Source organism: Cherax quadricarinatus, chromosome 7, assembly GCF_038502225.1.
Source record: "Cherax quadricarinatus isolate ZL_2023a chromosome 7, ASM3850222v1, whole genome shotgun sequence".
NCBI lineage: Eukaryota > Metazoa > Arthropoda > Malacostraca > Decapoda > Parastacidae > Cherax > Cherax quadricarinatus.
The window spans coordinates 7509786-7528815 of record NC_091298.1 but is presented as its reverse complement, the minus strand read 5'-3'; the positions used below and the strand labels follow the sequence as shown (position 1 = coordinate 7528815).

At 52.4% G+C, this 19030-nt stretch overlaps 1 protein-coding gene across 1 annotated transcript in view; it reads left to right on the top strand.

The window, feature by feature from the left end:
- Nucleotides 1–19030, top strand: part of LOC138852336 (PDF receptor-like) — a 168295-nt gene that overhangs the window by 71705 nt on the left and 77560 nt on the right. The window contains exon 2 of the mRNA XM_070082249.1: nucleotides 10186–10229. The gene's annotated coding sequence lies outside the window, so the exon portion shown is untranslated. The remainder of the gene's footprint in view (nucleotides 1–10185; nucleotides 10230–19030) is intronic.

Below are 19030 nucleotides of genomic sequence, written 5' to 3'. Positions count from 1 at the left end.
CTCCCACCTCCACACCATCATCACACCCTCACTCTCACCTCCACACCGTCATCACACCCTCACTCCCACCGCCACACCGTCATCACACCCTCACTCCCACCTCCACACAGTCATCACACCCTCACGCTCACCTCCACACCGTCATCACACCCTCACTCCCACCTCCACACCGTCATCACACCCTCACTCCCACCTCCACACAGTCATCATACCCTCACTCCCACCTCCACACAGTCATCACACCCTCACTCCCACCGCCACACCGTCATCACACCCTCACTCCCACCTCCACACAGTCATCACACCCTCACGCTCACCTCCACACCGTCATCACACCCTCACTCCCACCTCCACACCGTCATCACACCCTCACTCCCACCTCCACACAGTCATCATACCCTCACTCCCACCTCCACACAGTCATCACACCCTCACTCCCACCTCCACACAGTCATCACACCCTCACTCCCACCTCCACACAGTCATCATACCCTCACTCCCACCTCCACACAGTCATCACACCCTCACTCCCACCGCCACACCGTCATCACACCCTCACTCCCACCTCCACACAGTCATCACACCCTCACGCTCACCTCCACACCGTCATCACACCCTGACTCTCACCTCCACACCATCATCACGCCCTCACTCCCACCTCCACACCGTCATCACACCCTCACTCCCACCTCCACACCGTCATCACACCCTCACTCCCACCTCCACACCATCATCACACCCTCACTCTCACCTCCACACCGTCATCACACCCTCACTCCCACCTCCACACCGTCATCACACCCTCACTCTCACCTCCACACCGTCATCACACCCTCGCTCCCACCTCCACACCGTCATCACACCCTCACTCTCACCTCCACACCGTCATCACACCCTCACTCCCACCTCCACACCGTCATCACACCCTCACTCTCACCTCCACACCCTCATCACACCCTCATTCCCACCTCCACACCGTCATCACACCCTCACTCCCACCTCCACACCGTCATCACACCCTCACTCTCACCTCCACACCATCATCACACCCTCACTCTCACCTCCACACCATCATCACACCCTCACTCCCACCTCCACACCGTCATCACACCCTCACTCTCACCTCCACACCATCATCACACCCTCACTCCCACCTCCACACAGACATCACACCCTCACTCCCACCTCCACACCGTCATCACACCCTCACTCCCACCTCCACACCGTCATCACACCCTCACTCTCACCTCCACACCGTCATCACACCCTCACTCCCACCTCCACACCGTTATCACACCCTCACTCTCACCTCCACACAGTCATCACACCCTCACTCCCACCTCCACACCGTTATCACACCCTCACTCTCACCTCCACACCGTCATCACACCCTCACTCTCACCTCCACACCGTCATCACACCCTCACTCCCACCTCCACACAGTCATCACACCCTCACTCTCACCTGCACACCGTCATCACACCCTCACTCCCACCTCCACACAGTCATCACACCCTCACGCTCACCTCCACACCGTCATCACACCCTCACTCTCACCTCCACACCATCATCACACCCTCACTCTCACCTCCACACCATCATCACACCCTCACTCTCACCTCCACACCATCATCACACAATCACTCTCACCTCCACACCATCATCACACCCTCACTCTCACCTCCACACCGTCATCATACCCTCACTCTCACCTCCACACCGTCATCATACCCTCACTCCCACCGCCACACCGTCATCACACCCTCACTCCCACCTCCACACCGTCATCACACCCTCACTCCCACCTCCACACAGTCATCACACCCTCACGCTCACCTCCACACCGTCATCACACCCTCACTCTCACCTCCACACCATCATCACGCCCTCACTCCCACCTCCACACCGTCATCACACCCTCACTCCCACCTCCACACCATCATCACACCCTCACTCTCACCTCCACACCGTCATCACACCCTCACTCCCACCTCCACACCGTCATCACACCCTCACTCTCACCTCCACACCGTCATCACACCCTCGCTCCCACCTCCACACCGTCATCACACCCTCACTCTCACCTCCACACCGTCATCACACCCTCACTCCCACCTCCACACCGTCATCACACCCTCACTCTCACCTCCACACCCTCATCACACCCTCACTCCCACCTCCACACCGTCATCACACCCTCACTCCCACCGCCACACCGTCATCACACCCTCACTCCCACCTCCACACCGTCGTCACACCCTCACTCTCACCTCCACACCGTCATCACACCCTCACTCCCACCTCCACACCGTCATCACACCCTCACTCTCACCTCCACACAGTCATCACACTCTCACTCCCACCTCCACACCGTCATCACACCCTCACTCCCACCTCCACACCGTCATCACACCCTCACTCTCACCTCCACACCGTCATCACACCCTCACTCCCACCTCCACACCGTCATCACACCCTCACTCTCACCTCCACACCGCCATCACACCCTCACTCCCACCTCCACACCGTCATCACACCCTCACTCCCACCTCCACACCGTCATCACACCCTCACTCCCACCTCCACACCGTCATCACACCCTCACTCTCACCTCCACACCGTCATCACACCCTCACTCCCACCTCCACACCGTCATCACACCCTCACTCCCACCTCCACACCGTCATCACACCCTCACTCCCACCTCCACACCGTCATCACACCCTCACTCTCACCTCCACACCGTCATCACACCCTCACTCTCACCTCCACACAGTCATCACACCCTCACTCCCACCTCCACACCGTCATCACACCCTCACTCTCACCTCCACACCGTCATCACACCCTCACTCCCACCTCCACACCGTCATCACACCCTCACTCCCACCTCCACACCGTCATCACACCTTCACTCCCACCTCCACACCATCACCACACCCTCACTCTCACCTCCACACCATCATCACGCCCTCACTCCCACCTCCACACAGTCATCACACCCTCACTCCCACCTCCACACAGACATCACACCCTCACTCCCACCTCCACACCATCATCACACCCTCACTCCCACCTCCACACCATCATCACGCCCTCACTCCCACCTCCACACAGTCATCACACCCTCACTCCCACCTCCACACAGACATCACACCCTCACTCCCACCTCCACACCGTCATCACACCCTCACTCCCACCTCCACACCATCACCACACCCTCACTCCCACCTCCACACCGTCATCACGCCCTCACTCCCACCTCCACACAGTCATCACACCCTCACTCTCACCTCCACACAGACATCACACCCTCACTCCCACATCCACACCATCATCACACCCTCACTCCCACCTCCACACCATCATCACGCCCTCACTCCCACCTCCACACCGTCATCACACCCTCACTCCCACCTCCACACCATCACCACACCATCACTCCCACCTCCACACCGTCATCACGCACTCACTCCCACCTCCACACCATCATCACACCCTCACTTCCACCTCCACACCATCATCACACGCTCACTCCCACCTCCACACCATCATCACACCCTCACTCCCACCTCCACACCATCATCACACCCTCACTCCCACCTCCCCTCAGTCATCACACTCTCACTCCCACCTCCACACCATCATCACACCCTCACTTTCACCTCCACACCGTCATCACACCCTCATTCTCACCTCCACACCATCATCACGCCCTCACTCCCACCTCCACACCGTCATCACACCCTCACTCTCACCTCCACACCATCATCACACCCTCACTCCCACCTCCACACAGACATCACACCCTCACTCCCACCTCCACACCATCATCACACCCTCACTCCCACCTCCACACCATCATCACGCCCTCACTCCCACCTCCACACCGTCATCACACCCTCACTCTCACCTCCACACCATCATCACACCCTCACTCCCACCTCCACACAGACATCACACCCTCACTCTCACCTCCACACCATCATCACACCCTCACTCCCACCTCCACACCGTCATCACACCCTCACTCTCACCTCCACACCATCATCACACCCTCACTCCCACCTCCACACAGACATCACACCCTCACTCCCACCTCCACACCGTCATCACACCCTCACTCCCACCTCCACACCGTCATCACACCCTCACTCCCACCTCCACACAGTCATCACACCCTCACTCCCACCGCCACACCGTCATCACACCCTCACTCCCACCTCCACACAGTCATCACACCCTCACGCTCACCTCCACACCGTCATCACACCCTGACTCTCACCTCCACACCATCATCACGCCCTCACTCCCACCTCCACACCGTCATCACACCCTCACTCCCACCTCCACACCGTCATCACACCCTCACTCCCACCTCCACACCATCATCACACCCTCACTCTCACCTCCACACCGTCATCACACCCTCACTCCCACCTCCACACCGTCATCACACCCTCACTCTCACCTCCACACCGTCATCACACCCTCGCTCCCACCTCCACACCGTCATCACACCCTCACTCTCACCTCCACACCGTCATCACACCCTCACTCCCACCTCCACACCGTCATCACACCCTCACTCTCACCTCCACACCCTCATCACACCCTCATTCCCACCTCCACACCGTCATCACACCCTCACTCCCACCTCCACACCGTCATCACACCCTCACTCTCACCTCCACACCATCATCACACCCTCACTCTCACCTCCACACCATCATCACACCCTCACTCCCACCTCCACACCGTCATCACACCCTCACTCTCACCTCCACACCATCATCACACCCTCACTCTCACCTCCACACCATCATCACACCCTCACTCCCACCTCCACACAGACATCACACCCTCACTCCCACCTCCACACCGTCATCACACCCTCACTCCCACCTCCACACCGTCATCACACCCTCACTCTCACCTAGACACCGTCATCACACCCTCACTCCCACCTCCACACCGTTATCACACCCTCACTCTCACCTCCACACCATCATCACATCCTCACTCTCACCTCCACACCATCATCACACCCTCACTCTCACCTCCACACCATCATCACACCCTCACTCTCACCTCCACACCATCATCACACCCTCACTCTCACCTCCACACCGTCATCACACCCTCACTCTCACCTCCACACCGTCATCACACCCTCACTCCCACCTCCACACAGTCATCACACCCTCACTCTCACCTGCACACCGTCATCACACCCTCACTCCCACCTCCACACAGTCATCACACCCTCACGCTCACCTCCACACCGTCATCACACCCTCACTCTCACCTCCACACCATCATCACTCCCTCACTCTCACCTCCACACCATCATCACACCCTCACTCTCACCTCCACACCATCATCACACCCTCACTCTCACCTCCACACCATCATCACACCCTCACTCTCACCTCCACACCGTCATCATACCCTCACTCCCACCTCCACACCGTCATCACACCCTCACTCCCACCTCCACACCGTCATCACACCCTCACTCCCACCTCCACACCATCATCACACCCTCACTCTCACCTCCACACCGTCATCACACACTCACTCCCACCGCCACACCGTCATCACACCCTCACTCCCACCTCCACACCGTCGTCACACCCTCACTCTCACCTCCACACCGTCATCACACCCTCACTCCCACCTCCACACCGTCATCACACCCTCACTCTCACCTCCACACCGTCATCACACCCTCACTCTCACCTCCACACCGTCATCATACCCTCACTCCCACCTCCACACCGTCATCACACCCTCACTCCCACCTCCACACCGTCATCACACCCTCACTCTCACCTCCACACAGTCATCACACTCTCACTCCCACCTCCACACCGTCATCACACCCTCACTCCCACCTCCACACCGTCATCACACCCTCACTCTCACCTCCACACCGTCATCACACCCTCACTCCCACCTCCACACCGTCATCACACCCTCACTCTCACCTCCACACCGCCATCACACCCTCACTCCCACCTCCACACCGTCATCACACCCTCACTCCCACCTCCACACCGTCATCACACCCTCACTCCCACCTCCACACCGTCATCACACCCTCACTCTCACCTCCACACCGTCATCACACCCTCACTCCCACCTCCACACCGTCATCACACCCTCACTCCCACCTCGACACCGTCATCACACCCTCACTCCCACCTCCACACCGTCATCACACCCTCACTCTCACCTCCACACCGTCATCACACCCTCACTCTCACCTCCACACAGTCATCACACCCTCACTCCCACCTCCACACCGTCATCACACCCTCACTCTCACCTCCACACCGTCATCACACCCTCACTCCCACCTCCACACCGTCATCACACCCTCACTCCCACCTCCACACCGTCATCACACCTTCACTCCCACCTCCACACAATCACCACACCCTCACTCTCACCTCCACACCATCATCACGCCCTCACTCCCACCTCCACACAGTCATCACACCCTCACTCTCACCTCCACACAGACATCACACCCTCACTCCCACCTCCACACCATCATCACACCCTCACTCCCACCTCCACACCATCATCACGCCCTCACTCCCACTTCCACACAGTCATCACACCCTCACTCTCACCTCCACACAGACATCACACCCTCACTCCCACCTCCACACCGTCATCACACCCTCACTCCCACCTCCACACCGTCATCACACCCTCACTCCCACCTCCACACCGTCATCACGCCCTCACTCCCACCTCCACACCGTCATCACACCCTCACTCTCACCTCCACACCGTCATCACGCCCTCACTCCCACTTCCACACAGTCATCACACCCTCACTCTCACCTCCACACAGACATCACACCCTCACTCCCACCTCCACACCGTCATCACACCCTCACTCCCACCTCCACACCGTCATCACGCCCTCACTCCCACCTCCACACCGTCATCACGCCCTCACTCCCACCTCCACACCATCATCACACCCTCACTCCCACCTCCACACCGTCATCACGCCCTCACTCTCACCTCCACACTATCATCACACCCTCACTCCCACCTCCACACCGTCATCACGCCCTCGCTCTCACCTCCACACCATCATCACACCCTCACTCCCACCTCCACACCGTCATCACACCCTCACTCCCACCTCCACACCGTCATCACGCCCTCACTCCCACCTCCACACCGTCATCACGCCCTCGTTCTCACGTCCACACCATCATCACACCCTCACTCTTACCTCCACACCGTCATCACACCCTCACTCCCACCTCCACACCGTCATCACGCCCTCGTTCTCACGTCCACACCATCATCACACCCTCACTCTTACCTCCACACCGTCATCACGCCCTCGTTCTCACGTCCACACCATCATCACACCCTCACTCTTACCTCCACACCGTCATCACACCCTCACTCCCACCTCCACACCGTCATCACGCCCTCGTTCTCACGTCCACACCATCATCACACCCTCACTCTTACCTCCACACCGTCATCACACCCTCACTCTTACCTCCACACCGTCATCACACCCTCACTCCCACCTCGACTCCGTCATCACGCCCTCGCTCTCACCTCCACACCATCATCACACCCTCACTCCCACCTCCACACCATCATCACACCCTCACTCCCACCTCCACACCGTCATCACACCCTCACTCCCACCTCCACACCGTCATCACACCCTCACTCTCACCTCCACACCGTCATCACACCCTCACTCTCACCTCCACACCATCATCACACCCTCACTCCCACCTCCACACCGTCATCACACCCTCACTCCCACCTCCACACCGTCATCACACCCTCACTCTCACCTCCACACCGTCATCACGCCCTCACTCTCACCTCCACACCGTCATCACACCCTCACTCTCACCTCCACACCATCATCACACCCTCACTCCCACCTCCACACCGTCATCACACCCTCACTCCCACCTCCACACCGTCATCACACCCTCACTCTCACCTCCACACCGTCATCACACATCCTCACTCTCACCTCCACACCGTCATCACACCCTCACTCTCACCTCCACACCGCCATCACACCCTCACTCTCACCTCCACACCGTCATCACACCCTCACTCTCACCTCCACACCGTCATCACACATCCTCACTCTCACCTCCACACCGTCATCACACCCTCACTCTCACCTCCACACCGCCATCACACCCTCACTCTCACCTCCACACCGTCATCACACCCTCACTCTCACCTCCACACCGTCATCACACATCCTCACTCTCACCTCCACACCGTCATCACACCCTCACTCTCACCTCCACACCGCCATCACACCCTCACTCTCACCTCCACACCGTCATCACACCCTCACTCTCACCTCCACACCGTCATCACATCCTCACTCTCACCTCCACACCGTCATCACACCCTCACTCCCACCTCCACACCGTCATCACACCCTCACTCTCACCTCCACACCGTCATCACACCCTCACTCTCACCTCCACACCGTCATTACACCCTCACTCTCACCTCCACACCGTCATCACACCCTCACTCTCACCTCCACACCGTCATCACACCCTCACTCTCACCTCCACACCGTCATCACACCCTCACTCTCACCTCCACACCGTCATCACACCCTCACTCTCACCTCCACACCGTCATCACACCCTCACTCTCACCTCCACACCGTCATCACACCCTCACTCTCACCTCCACACCGTCATCACACCCTCACTCTCACCTCCACACCGTCATCACACCCTCACTCTCACCTCCACACCGTCATTACACCCTCACTCTCACCTCCACACCGTCATCACACCCTCACTCTCACCTCCACACCGTCATCACACCCTCACTCCCACCTCCACACCAATATCACACCCTCACTCTCACCTCCACACCTCATAACATCCTCACTCTCACCTCCACACCGTCATCACACCCTCACTCTCACCTCCACACAGTCATCACACCTTCACTCTCACCTCCACACCGTCATCACACCCTCACTCTCACCTCCACACCGTCATCACACCCTCCCTCTCACCTCCACACCGTTATCACGCCCTCACTCTCACCTCCACACCGTCATTACACCCTCACTATCACCCCCACACCGTCATCACACCCTCACTCTCACCTCCACACCGTCATCACGCCCTCACTCCCACCTCCACACCGTCATCACGCCCTCACTCTCACCTCCATATCTTCATCACACCCTCACTCTCACCTCCACACCGTCATCACACCCTCACTCTCACCTCCACACCGTCATCACACCCTCACTCTCACCTCCACACCGTCATCACACCCTCACTCTCACCTCCACACCGTCATCACGCCCTCACTCTCACCTCCACACCGTCATCACACCCTCACTCTCACCTCCACACCGTCATCACACCCTCACTCTCACCTCCACACCGTCATCACGCCCTCACTCTCACCTCCACACCGTCATCACACCCTCACTCTCACCTCCACACCGTCATCACACCCTCACTCTCACCTCCACACCGTCATCACGCCCTCACTCTCACCTCCACACCGTCATTACACCCTCACTATCACCCCCACACCGTCATCACACCCTCACTCTCACCTCCACACCGTCATCACGCCCTCACTCCCACCTCCACACCGTCATCACACCCTCACTCTCACCTCCATATCTTCATCTCACCCTCACTCTCACGTCCACACCGTCATCACACCCTCACTCTCACCTCCACACCGTCATCACGCCCTCACTCTCACCTCCACACCGTCATCACACCCTCACTCTCATCTCCACACCGTCATCACGCCCTCACTCTCACCTCCACACCGTCATCACACCCTCACTCTCACCTCCACACCGTCATCACACCCTCACTCTCACCTCCACACCATCATCACACCCGCACTCTCACCTCCACACCGTCATCACGCCCTCACCATTAAAGCAACCACTCATCTGTAATCCCTCCACTACACCACAACCACCAATAGTACCATAACCTCTCCACTACTTCACTACCACCACACCATCACCTCACCACCACTACACCAGCATCACCACCCCTGCATCACCACACACCAGTAACTCGGAGCCAGGTATGGAGCCTGGCAGATATCCTACGTAAGACAATAACTTTATAGTATTGAACCCTATTTTCCTTACAGGTTGACGAGGATCAGCAACCGAAGAAGATCTAAACACATCTCAGGTAAGATAAATGTGTTGTGTGTAGAGCTGTAGGATAGGCCTACTGATGAGGCAACTTTAGGCCTGCTGGTGTGTCAACTTTAGGCCTGCTGGTGTAACAGCTTTAGGCCTGCTGGTGTGACAACTTTAGGCCTACTGGTGTGACAACTTTAGGCCTACTGGTGTGACAACTTTAGGCCTACTGGTGTGACAACTTTAGGCCTACTGGTGTAGGTGTACAGGCCAAAAAATTTCTCTCGTTGCTACTGTGTAACAAGTGGCAACATTTGACAGGATTACAACTGACAAAAGATTACAATTGACAGGATTACAATTCACAAAGGATTTCAATCGACATATGATTACGATTAACATAGTATTACAACTAACAAAGGATTACTTAACATGTATAAACTGTTTGATGGGAAGCCTCTTGTTAACCGAAGCACTTCAGTCAGCTAGAAAATTAAACTCATAACTAAGCAGTTAATTAACAGTGTTAGTTAACTATAATGCAACTATTTATACCTTTAATATATTATAAAACAATCTGGTTTATGATCTGTGGCATTTTGAGCTCTGTGGTAACAATCTGGTTTATGATCTGTGGCATTTTGAGTTCTGTGGTAACAATCTGGTTTATGATCTGTGGCATTTTGAGTTCTGTGGCAACAATCTGGTACAACTTTAGTAGTGATGGATACTGTTGTAGATGAAAAATTATCGACCGTGTAAAAGATATTTATTATATTATCAAAATTTTCGTATAATTTTAGAGAAAAGTTAAAGCACAACCAACACCATTACTGAAATTTGGTACATTATTTTGGAGGATTTTTTTAGATAATTTACAAGACTAATATTTATTCTAGACTACTGCACTCTAATACTGTTAGCTCTTGGAGTTTTGTGCTCTCGTCTGTGTGGTCTTTATGACTCTCTCTCCTATGTGGTCTTCATGACCTCTCCACCGTACATGTGGTCTTCATGACCTCTCCACCGTCCATGTGGTCTTCATGACCTCTCCACCGTACATGTGGTCTTCATGACCTCTCCACCGTCCATGTGGTCTTCATGACCTCTCCACCGTACATGTGGTCTTCATGACCTCTCCACCGTCCATGTGGTCTTCATGACCTCTCCACCGTCCATGTGGTCTTCATGACCTCTCCACCGTACATGTGGTCTTCATGACCTCTCCACCGTCCATGTGGTCTTCATGACCTCTCCACCGTACATGTGGTCTTCATGACCTCTCCACCGTCCATGTGGTCTTCATGACCTCTCCACCGTACATGTGGTCTTCATGACCTCTCCACCGTCCATGTGGTCTTCATGACCTCTCCACCGTCCATGTGGTCTTCATGACCTCTCCACCGTACATGTGGTCTTCATGACCTCTCCACCGTCCATGTGGTCTTCATGACCTCTCCACCGTCCATGTGGTCTTCATGACCTCTCCACCGTACATGTGGTCTTCATGACCTCTCCACCGTCCATGTGGTCTTCATGACCTCTCCACCGTACATGTGGTCTTCATGACCTCTCCATCGTCCATGTGGTCTTCATGACCTCTCCACCGTCCATGTGGTCTTCATGACCTCTCCACCGTCCATGTGGTCTTCATGACCTCTCCACCGTACATGTGGTCTTCATGACCTCTCCATCGTCCATGTGGTCTTCATGACCTCTCCACCGTACATGTGGTCTTCATGACCTCTCCATCGTCCATGTGGTCTTCATGACCTCTCCACCGTCCATGTGGTCTTCATGACCTCTCCACCGTCCATGTGGTCTTCATGACCTCTCCATCGTCCATGTGGTCTTCATGACCTCACCATCGTCCATGTGGTCTTCATGACCTCTCCACCGTCCATGTGGTCTTCATGACCTCACCACCGTCCATGTGGTCTTCATGACCTCTCCATCGTCCATGTGGTCTTCATGACCTCACCACCGTCCATGTGGTCTTCATGACCTCTCCACCGTCCATGTGGTCTTCATGACCTCTCCATCGTCCATGTGGTCTTCATGACTTCTCCACCGTCCATGTGGTCTTCATGACCTCTCCACCGTCCATGTGGTCTTCATGACCTCTCCACCGTCCATGTGGTCTTCATGACCTCTCCATCGTCCATGTGGTCTTCATGACCTCTCCATCGTCCATGTGGTCTTCATGACCTCACCACCGTCCATGTGGTCTTCATGACCTCTCCACCGTCCATGTGGTCTTCATGACCTCTCCATCGTCCATGTGGTCTTCATGACCTCTCCACCGTCCATGTGGTCTTCACGACCTCTCCATCGTCCATGTGGTCTTCATGACCTCTCCACCGTCCATGTGGTCTTCATGACCTCTCCACCGTCCATGTGGTCTTCATGACCTCTCCACCGTCCATGTGGTCTTCATGACCTCTCCACCGTCCATGTGGTCTTCATGACCTCTCCATCGTCCATGTGGTCTTCATGACCTCTCCATCGTCCATGTGGTCTTCATGACCTCACCACCGTCCATGTGGTCTTCATGACCTCTCCACCGTCCATGTGGTCTTCATGACCTCTCCATCGTCCATGTGGTCTTCATGACCTCTCCACCGTCCATGTGGTCTTCACGACCTCTCCATCGTCCATGTGGTCTTCATGACCTCTCCACCGTCCATGTGGTCTTCATGACCTCTCCACCGTCCATGTGGTCTTCATGACCTCTCCACCGTCCATGTGGTCTTCATGACCTCTCCACCGTCCATGTGGCCTTCATGACCTCTCCACCGTCCATGTGGTCTTCATGACCTCTCCACATGTCCATGTGGTCTTCATGAACTCTCCACCGTCCATGTGGTCTTCATGACCTCTACACCGTCCATGTGGTCTTCATGACCTCTCCACCGTCCATGTGGTCTTCATGACCTCTCCACCGTCCATGTGGTCTTCATGACCTCTCCACCGTCCATGTGGTCTTCATGACCTCTCCACCGTCCATGTGGTCTTCATGACCTCACCATCGTCCATGTGGTCTTCATGACCTCTCCACCGTCCATGTGGTCTTCATGACCTCACCACCGTCCATGTGGTCTTCATGACCTCTCCATCGTCCATGTGGTCTTCATGACCTCACCATCGTCCATGTGGTCTTCATGACCTCACCATCGTCCATGTGGTCTTCATGACCTCTCCACCGTCCATGTGGTCTTCATGACCTCACCATCGTCCATGTGGTCTTCATGACCTCTCCACCGTCCATGTGGTCTTCATGACCTCTCCATCGTCCATGTGGTCTTCATGACCTCTCCATCGTCCATGTGGTCTTCATGACCTCTCCACCGTCCATGTGGTCTTCATGACCTCTCCACCGTCCATGTGGTCTTCATGACCTCTCCACCGTCCATGTGGTCTTCATGACCTCTCCACCGTCCATGTGGTCTTCATGACCTCTCCATCGTCCATGTGGTCTTCATGACCTCTCCATCGTCCATGTGGTCTTCATGACCTCACCACCGTCCATGTGGTCTTCATGACCTCTCCACCGTCCATGTGGTCTTCATGACCTCTCCATCGTCCATGTGGTCTTCATGACCTCTCCACCGTCCATGTGGTCTTCACGACCTCTCCATCGTCCATGTGGTCTTCATGACCTCTCCACCGTCCATGTGGTCTTCATGACCTCTCCACCGTCCATGTGGTCTTCATGACCTCTCCACCGTCCATGTGGTCTTCATGACCTCTCCACCGTCCATGTGGCCTTCATGACCTCTCCACCGTCCATGTGGTCTTCATGACCTCTCCACATGTCCATGTGGTCTTCATGAACTCTCCACCGTCCATGTGGTCTTCATGACCTCTACACCGTCCATGTGGTCTTCATGACCTCTCCACCGTCCATGTGGTCTTCATGACCTCTCCACCGTCCATGTGGTCTTCATGACCTCTCCACCGTCCATGTGGTCTTCATGACCTCTCCACCGTCCATGTGGTCTTCATGACCTCACCATCGTCCATGTGGTCTTCATGACCTCTCCACCGTCCATGTGGTCTTCATGACCTCACCACCGTCCATGTGGTCTTCATGACCTCTCCATCGTCCATGTGGTCTTCATGACCTCACCATCGTCCATGTGGTCTTCATGACCTCACCATCGTCCATGTGGTCTTCATGACCTCTCCACCGTCCATGTGGTCTTCATGACCTCACCATCGTCCATGTGGTCTTCATGACCTCTCCACCGTCCATGTGGTCTTCATGACCTCTCCATCGTCCATGTGGTCTTCATGACCTCTCCATCGTCCATGTGGTCTTCATGACCTCTCCACCGTCCATGTGGTCTTCATGACCTCTCCACCGTCCATGTGGTCTTCATGACCTCACCATCGTCCATGTGGTCTTCATGACCTATCCACCGTCCATGTGGTCTTCATGACCTCTCCATCGTCCATGTGGTCTTCATGACCTCTCCATCGTCCATGTGGTCTTCATGACCTTTCCACCGTCCATGTGGTCTTCATGACCTCTCCACCGTCCATGTGGTCTTCATGACCTCTCCACCGTCCATGTGGTCTTCATGACCTCTCCACCGTCCATGTGGTCTTCATGACGTCACCACCGTCCATGTGGTCTTCATGACCTCTCCACCGTCCATGTGGTCTTCATGACCTCACCATCGTCCATGTGGCCTTCATGACCTCACCACCGTCCATGTGGTCTTCATGACCTCTCCACCGTCCATGTGGTCTTCATGACCTCACCACCGTCCATGTGGTCTTCATGACCTCTCCACCGTCCATGTGGTCTTCATGACGTCACCACCGTCCATGTGGTCTTCATGACCTCTCCACCGTCCATGTGGTCTTCATGACCTCACCATCGTCCATGTGGTCTTCATGACCTCTCCACCGTCCATGTGGTCTTCATGACCTCACCACCGTCCATGTGGTCTTCATGACCTCTCCATCGTCCATGTGGTCTTCATGACCTCACCATCGTCCATGTGGTCTTCATGACCTCACCATCGTCCATGTGGTCTTCATGACCTCTCCACCGTCCATGTGGTCTTCATGACCTCACCATCGTCCATGTGGTCTTCATGACCTCTCCACCGTCCATGTGGTCTTCATGACCTCTCCATCGTCCATGTGGTCTTCATGACCTCTCCATCGTCCATGTGGTCTTCATGACCTCTCCACCGTCCATGTGGTCTTCATGACCTCTCCACCGTCCATGTGGTCTTCATGACCTCACCATCGTCCATGTGGTCTTCATGACCTATCCACCGTCCATGTGGTCTTCATGACCTCTCCATCGTCCATGTGGTCTTCATGACCTCTCCATCGTCCATGTGGTCTTCATGACCTCTCCACCGTCCATGTGGTCTTCATGACCTCTCCACCGTCCATGTGGTCTTCATGACATCTCCACCGTCCATGTGGTCTTCATGACCTCTCCACCGTCCATGTGGTCTTCATGACGTCACCACCGTCCATGTGGTCTTCATGACCTCTCCACCGTCCATGTGGTCTTCATGACCTCACCATCGTCCATGTGGCCTTCATGACCTCACCACCGTCCATGTGGTCTTCATGACCTCTCCACCGTCCATGTGGTCTTCATGACGTCACCACCGTCCATGTGGTCTTCATGACCTCTCCACCGTCCATGTGGTCTTCATGACGTCACCACCGTCCATGTGGTCTTCATGACCTCTCCACCGTCCATGTGGTCTTCATGACGTCACCACCGTCCATGTGGTCTTCATGACCTCTCCACCGTCCATGTGGTCTTCATGACCTCACCATCGTCCATGTGGTCTTCATGACCTCACCATCGTCCATGTGGCCTTCATGACCTCACCACCGTCCATGTGGTCTTCATGACCTCTCCACCGTCCATGTGGTCTTCATGACCTCTCCACCGTCCATGTGGTCTTCATGACCTCTCCACCGTCCATGTGGTCTTCATGACCTCTCCACCGTCCATGTGGTCTTCATGACCTCTCCACCGTCCATGTGGTCTTCATGACCTCTCCACCGTCCATGTGGTCTTCATGACCTCTCCACCGTCCATGTGGTCTTCATGACGTCACCACCGTCCATGTGGTCTTCATGACCTCTCCACCGTCCATGTGGTCTTCATGACGTCACCATCGTCCATGTGGTCTTCATGTCCTCACCATCGTCCATGTGGCCTTCATGACCTCACCACCGTGCATGTGGTCTTCATGACCTCTCCACCGTCCATGTGGTCTTCATGACCTCTCCACCGTCCATGTGGTCTTCTTGACCTCACCATCGTCCATGTGGTCTTCATGACCTCTCCACCGTCCATGTGGTCTTCATAAAGAGCAGTGGCGCTCAATGGAATGGATGTCTCGTATAGAAGGTTCAAATTTACTGCGTGATCTTCCGCTATAACTCTTCTCAGAGGTTCACAAGACTATTTCATCCCCTTAAATAGAGGATCCTCCATCCTCCAGTTACATCCTCCATTCACCAGCAAGGTCCTTGATCCCTCCACGCAAGAATTAGCATTAGTATAAGTATTAATATTATTAATATTAGTAGTAGAATTATTATTGTTCTTAGCAGTAGTAGTTATTGTAATAATAATAGCAGTAGTAACAGTAGTAGCAGTAGAGGTAGAAGTTTTGAGATTTACAGAACATTAAGTAACTCACTCAGTACTTATATATATATATATATATATATATATATATATATATATATATATATATATATATATATATATATATATATATATATATATATATATATATATATATATATATATATATATATATATATACATATATATGCAAAACAACCACTGTGAAAGAAAGGAGAAATTCCAAGTGATTTCGTGACTACTCACATTATCAAGGAACAATAAAAGTAATGTATCAAACAATTTACCCCCACTAATCCGTCTTTACCTTACATGTATGGACTAATAAAAACACACAAACCAGGGAATCCAGTCAGACCAATTATTAGCTCCGTAGGATCAGTTTCATATAAATTATCCAAATGGCTTCTTGACATTTTGAGCCCTATTGTTGGTAAAATTTCTAACTTTAAAGTTAAAAACAACATAGATTTAGTTGATAAATTAAGCTCCTTGACTGACTTAAATGATTTTAACATGGTTAGTTTTGATGTTACTTCCATATTTACGAAAGTTCCTGTTGATGATTTATTAAGTTTCTTATCTGAAGAACTCGTTAATTATGATTTACCTTTGCCAGTTCCTACTATCATTAAACTTATTAAACTTTGCATTGTTGATGTAAAATTTGTATTTAATGATAAGTTTTACACTCAGTAGTTTGGTATGGCAATGGGAAATACTCTTTCACCTGTTTTTAGTAACCTATAGATGGAATTTTTTGAAACAAGGTTGCTTAACACAGTCTTCCCTAATAGAGCTAAATGGTTCAGATATATTGATGATATTTTGTGTCTTATGCCCTAGAATATAGATATACGCCATTTCCTTGGCAAATTAAATAGCTTAGCCCATTCTATAAAATTTACTGTTGAGTTTGAAGAAAATAACTCATTGCCTTTTCTAGATGTTTAATTATTAAGGGTAATAATGAATTCAAATTTAAAATTTACAGAAAACCTACAAATAACTGTTCCTATGTCCACTATTATTCTTCACGTCAAGATAGAGTCAAACTGTCTGTTTTCTCATCAATGTTTTTGAGAGCTTTACGAATTTGTAGTCCAGAGTTCATAGATGGGGAAGTATCCAAAATTTATGAAATAGCTAATGATTTGAAATACCCATGAAACGTAATTGATAAAGCTTTTAAAATTGCTAGAAATACTTTTTACAATCCAAAAACGAACAACCAGCCTTATTCAACTAAAAATATGTTGGTTCTCCCTTACCATGAAAACTTGGTTGATATGCCTTCTCTTCTTAAGACTTTTAATATCAAAGTTGCATTTAAAAATCTTGATACAGCAAAAAAACTTTTGATGAAGAATTCACCCCAAAATGCTGACATAAGATTCCTTGTAAAATTTGCGATAAAGTTTATTACGGTCAAACTGGTAAAAGTCTCGAACTAAGATTAAAACAACATAACTATAGCATTAGAATTGGACAATGCTTTATTTATTCATGTGAGAGATTTTAACCATCCAATTGATTATCAAAAAGTTGAAAAAGTTGTATCAAGCAAGTCCATGGTCGACAGGAATATAATTGAATCTTGTTTCATAAAAAGCAGTTTTGACAATAATATGAATATTTCCTTTGGTTTATATAAATTAGATCCATTTATAATTAATAGAATTTGGGAAGAATTTAATAATACATTGGACAAATAATAAATTTTTAAAATTCTTAATTCTTGGGTAGAATAGTTTGTTGGTGGGTTGTGTGAAGGACCTGTCTAGTTGGGCCAGCGGGCCTGCTGCAGTGTTCCCTTTCTTATGAGTCGCGCGTCAGGTTTTGCTTTGTTGTGGGATGTGATAGTGATGTGTGGTCTAGACCCTTTAAATGCCTCCCTTTGATGCATTACTTTTATTGTTCCTTGATAATGTGAGTAGTCACGAAAGCCCTTGGAATTTCTCTATTCTTTCACAGTGGTTGTTTTGCATATTCTAAAATCATCTGTTTACTGTGTTTACTGTGATCTTATTGCATATATATATATATATATATATATATATATATATATATATATATATATATATATATATATATATATATATATATACATATACGTGTGTGTGTGTGTGTGTGTGTGTACTCACCTAATTGTGGTTGCAGGGGTCGAGCCTCAGCTCCTGGCCCCGCCTCTTCACTGATTGCTACTAGGT